Raw genomic sequence first — 5844 nt, 5'->3', positions numbered from 1 at the left:
AATCTAGAATTGTTTTTTTCTTCTTCAACCTTACCTCTCTCGTTTCTTTCTTCCTTTAAAATTTAGAATTGTTTTTTTCTTATTATGTGTGTTGTGAATTCAATGCCACGAACAAAGTATAAAATAAGGGATGAATAAAGTACAAGGAAGAAGAGGAGAACACAATATTGGTTATAACTGCTATTCTTTTACTTTCTCTTCAAACAAGATTACAAGTTTACAAGAATAACAAATAACCTCTCTCACCCTAAATTAGGATTTGCAGCTTAGCAATGATGAGAGACTAGTATGCTATTTATAATAAAACCTAACATACTAACTAATGGGCTTTTTCAGCAAGGCCCATTACACAAGCCAACTTAATAAACAAGCTAACTTAACAAATTAGGGTTTAAACACTAAAACCTAATTTAACATGCTAACGACCCTAGCATCTTCGACACAAGCATGTGAACAACCTTCGACTTCATGCTTAACCCTGTCGAACCAAGAAGCTACCCTTCGGCCATACTAGAGTTCGATCCAATATCTCACAAATCTCCACCTTGGATCTAACTCTACAACATCAAGGGAACAAACTAGCTTTCTTCATGCAGCTTTAGCAACTGCATACAGTGGAAACATTTGCAACTCGGTAATGTCTTGGTGATCATATCAGCAGCATTGTCTTCAGTCGAAACCTTCAGCACTTGGACTTCTCCACGCTCGATTACTCCTCTGACGAAATGCAGCCTCACATCAATGTGTTTAGTTCGCTCATGATAGGCTGAATTCTTCGACAGGTGTATTGCACTTTGACTATCACATTTAATAGTGATACCTCGACCTTGAAGTTTCAGCAGCTTCGCAAAACCTTCAAGCCACAATGCTTCTTTCATAGCTTCAGTTAATGCAATATACTTCGCTTCAGTGGTTGATAGAGCAACAACCTTTTGAAGTGTTGCTTTCCAACTAATTGTTGTGCCAAACATAGTGAAAACATATCCAGAAATAGCTTTTCTGGAATCCATACAACCTGCATAATCAGAGTCGACATATCCTCCAATTGCTGCTTTACCATCTTCACCCAAGGCTCCACCATAAATTAGGACTCTTTTCAGAGACCCATTTATGTACCTTAAAATCCACTTTAATGCTTGCCAGTGAGCCTTTCCAGGATTCGCCATGTACCTGCTTACAAGACTTACTGCGTATGCTATGTCGGGTCTAGTACAGACCATAGCATACATCAAAGAACCAACTATATTAGCATATGGGATGCTCTTCATATAGGCTCTTTCGACATCACTACTGGGACACTGATCAATACTCATCTTGAATTGAGGGTTTGTTGGAGTCACAACTGGCTTCGAATTCGACATACCAAACTTTTCGAGAATCTTCCGTAGATATGCCTCTTGAGATAAGCATAACTTCGACTTCTTTCTATCTCTTCGAATTTCAATTCCAAGAATCCTGGAAGCAGCTCCCAGATCCTTCATATCGAACTCCTTATTGAGTTCAGCCTTCACCCTCGTCACATCTTCAACATTGTTGCTTGCTATGAGAATATCATCCACATAAAGCAACAAAATAACAAATGAATTACCAGGTCAAAATCTGAAGTAAACGCAGTGGTCGAACTGACTTCTAATGAAACTTATGCGTGCCATGAACTTGTCGAATCTCCTATTCCACTGTCGAGGAGATTGTTTCAGCCCATACAAAGATCTCTTTAACTTGCACACATAATATTCATTCCACTTTTCGACATACCCTTCAGGTTGCCTCATCAGGATCGTTTCATCTAGATCACCATACAAGAACGCAGTCTTCACATCCATCTTTTCGAGTTCAAGATCGAACTGTGCTACCATGGCAAGTAACATTCAAATGGACCTATGCTTCACAACAGGAGAAAACACATCATTGAAGTCGACACCTTCTTTCTGAGTGAAACCCCTTGCAACTAACCTTGCCTTTTATCTTTTCGACGTCACTCCTTCAATTCCTTCCTTAACTTTGAAAATCCATTTACAGCTGACTAACCTTGCCCCAGCAGGTTTCTTGATCAGTTCCCAAGTATGATTATCATGAAGAGATTTCATCTCATCATCCATGGCTTTCAACCATTAAGTCTTATTTCGACTCCTCATAACTTCCTTGTAGTCTCTAGGTTCTTCGTCTAGAACCTCACTTGTAGAGATTAAGGCATAAGCTATAAGATCTGCATACCCAAGTCTCTGAGGTGCCTTGATGACTCTTCTCGACCTATCTCTCGACAATAGGTAGTCATCGTCAGTTTCCTCAACTTCCTCAGCATCTTCTGCTTCTTCTTTGACTTCATCAGGGATATGCAATTCAGCATCAACATGCTCCACCTCAACAGGAATCTCTACCTGTTCCAGCTCTTCGTCAGATGTTTCTGTAATTCGATCAACATCATCAATTTTCTTAAAAGCCATTTCAGCTTCATTGAAAACTACATCTCGACTGGTGATACACCTCTTGTGACCTGGCTCTAGGCACCATAGCCTATAAGCTTTGACTCCTTCAGGGTATCCCATGAACATGCATTTCAGAGCTCTAGGTTCGACCTTGTCTTGCCTAATGTGAGCATAGGCTACGCAGCCAAATACTCTCAGTTTGTCGAGATCTGGTGGATGTCCCGACCAAACTTCTTCAGGTGTCTTCATATCTAACGCTGTCGAAGGACATCTGTTTATCAGATATGTTGCTGTCGAAACAGCCTCAGCCTAGAACACCTTCTTTAGTCCAGCACTAGTCAACATGCATCTGACTCTCTCCAAAATAGTTCGATTAAACCTTTCAGCCAAACCATTTTGCTGTGGAGTACCTGCAGTAGTTTTGTGCCTTGCAATACCAGAGGCAGCACAAAAACTGTCGAATGCCTCATTGCAAAATTCAAGGCTATTGTCGGTTCTCAACCTCTTGACCTTTCTGCCAGTCTGATTTTCAACCAGAGTCTTCCAACTTTTGAAATTCTCAAAAGTTTCATCCTTAGTCTTCTGGATGAATACCCATAATTTTCTGGAATAATCATCTACTATGGATAGAAAATACCTTGCTCCTGAATGTGATGGACACCTTGCAGGCCCCCAAAGATCAGCATGGATGTAATCAAGGGATCCATGTGTTCTTTGTTTGCCTTTGTTGAACTTCACTCTGCAAGATTTTCCAAGTACACAGGGTTCACAAAACTTCAGCTTTTCGACTTTGTCTCCACCAAGCAGATTTTGTTTTCCTAATTCGACCAGACCCCTTTCACTGACATGGCCCAATCTCATGTGCCAGATTTCGGTTTTCGACAAAGGTTTCATGGATGCAACATTTGTCGAACCACTTACAACTTCAGCCTCAAGGGTATACAAGCCTTGTTTCTTCACGCCTCTCAAGACTTCCTTCGAACCCTTCATGACTCTTAGGATACTTTTCTCTCCTTGGAAAACATATCCTTTCTTGTCGAATTCACCAAGAGAAAGCAGATTTCTCTTCAAATCAGGAACATACCTGACTTCAGTCAACAACCTTATTGACTCATCATGGAGCTTGAATCTCACAGATCCAACACCTGCAATCTTGCAAGCCTTGTTGTTTCCCAGCAATACTGATCCACCATCTTGATCACATAATTCCTCGAACAAGTCTTTGTTTGGAGTCATGTGCCAAATGCAACCTAAATCCATAATCCACTCCTTCTTAGAGTCACTGCTTGAAACCAAAAGAACATCAGATGATTCGAAATCATCTTGAACAATGGCAGCGTTGCCATTATCCTTACCTCCATGATATTTCAGGCGTTCAGGGCACACCTTTCTTGTGTGACCCTCCTTCTTACAATGGTAGCATCGAATGCCAGATGCTTCGCCACTGTAAGACTTCGATTGGCTTTTTCCTTTCTTCTTGTCAAACTTACCATCCTTTCGTAAGAGTTTTCCTTTAACGGCCAAACCTTCGCCAACAGTCGAAGGTTTATGCTCCTTTCGTTCTTTCAAGTCCTTAGAGTACAAGGCTGATTGAACTTCTTCAAACGTCAGGGACTCCCTTCCATACAAGAGAGTTTCTTTGAAGTGAGCATGTGATCAAGGCAAAGAACACAATAGTAACAACGCTTGATCTTCATCATCGATCTTCACATCAATATTTTCAAGATCAAGAATCAGCTTGTTGAACATATCCAACTGCTCAGCCAATGCTTTGTCTTCAATCATCTTGAATGAATACAAAGCTCGCTTCAGGTAGAGTCGATTTACCAGTGATTTGGTCATATACAAACTTTCAAGTTTCACCCATAACCCTGATGCCGTCGTCTCCTTTGATACCTGCCGGAGAACCTTATCACCAAGGCTCAACAAAATTGCGCTGTGTGCTTTCTCGATCATATTCGTCTTCTCCGCTGCCGTCAATTCTGCATTCATGGCTGCCTCTCCCTTCAACGCTTCCAAACAACCCTGCTGAGCCAGTAGGGCTTTCATCTTTAAGCGCCACAGACCGAAATCATTCACTCCGGTGAACTTTTCAATCTCATACTTTGTTGAAGGCATCTTATCCACGCTTACCGCACCAATTTGTTGTGAATTCAATGCCACGAATAAAGTATAAAATAAGGGATGAATAAAGAACAAGGAAGAAGAGGAGAACACAATATTGGTTATAACTGCTATTCTTTTACTTTCTCTTCAAACAAGATTACAAGTTTACAAGAATAACAAATAACCTCTCTCACCCTAAATTAGGATTTGCAGCTTAGCAATGATGAGAGACTAGTATGCTATTTATAATAAAACCTAACATATTAACTAATGGGCTTTTTCAGCAAGGCCCATTACACAAGCCAACTTAATAAACAAGCTAACTTAACAAATTAGGGTTTAAACACTAAAACCTAATTTAACATGCTAACGAACCTAGCATCTTCGACACAAGCATGTGAACAACCTTCGACTTCATGCTTAACCCTGTCGAACCAAGAAGCTACCCTTCGGCCATACTAGGGTTTGATCCAATATCTCACAATGTGCTTGTTAAGGTTAATATGCTTGTTACTTTGATACAATTTTTAACAAGAGACGATAATTGTTTTGGGACACTCATGGGAATCCCACTTTAGGACTCTCACTAGTTTGATGACTTTGTAAGGAGTCGTTATTGGGGTACTTGAAGAAGTCGAAAAGGATACATCATTTAAAAAATATGGTGAAATTATGATTTTTCTACATTTGTTTAAATTCTTTGATTTTATCTTCACGTTATATGTGATGGTTGAGATTTTAGGATTTACAAATGATTTGAGTTTGCGCTACAAAATGAGTGATTGGGGGTTAAATGACTATCTTGTAACTTTATAGAAAGAGATGTTATTGGAACAATAACAATGATGATATTTTAGCTAATTTTTAAGAAATATATGGTAGACGATTTTCATTGTAAATGTATTGCATTAAACAATATTATTTCTTATTTTTCAGTATTGTTAAGAAATGTGGTTTGGTCTAACTCAACCCTACGAAACCGGTTTGTAGGGTGAGGATTGCCCCCACTTAAAACACATGTCCAGGCCATATATTTCCGATGTGGGACTCTTAACACACCCCTTCACGCCCAGGACTAGACAACTGGAGCATGGAAATAAATGGTGGATGGCCCGATAGCGGAAACCTGATAGTAGGTGACCCACCAGATCTTAAATGAGGCTTTGATACCATGTTAAGAAATGTGGTTTGGCATAAATCAACCCTACAAAACCATTTTATAAGGTGAAGATTGCCCCCACTTATAAGCACATGTTTATACCATATATTGTCCGATGTGGGACTCTTAACAAGTATAATTTAGTTCATAGTT

Source organism: Vicia villosa, unplaced genomic scaffold (assembly GCF_029867415.1).
Source record: "Vicia villosa cultivar HV-30 ecotype Madison, WI unplaced genomic scaffold, Vvil1.0 ctg.001901F_1_1, whole genome shotgun sequence".
Classification (NCBI taxonomy): Eukaryota; Viridiplantae; Streptophyta; class Magnoliopsida; order Fabales; family Fabaceae; genus Vicia; species Vicia villosa.
This window is presented reverse-complemented; position numbering follows the sequence as displayed.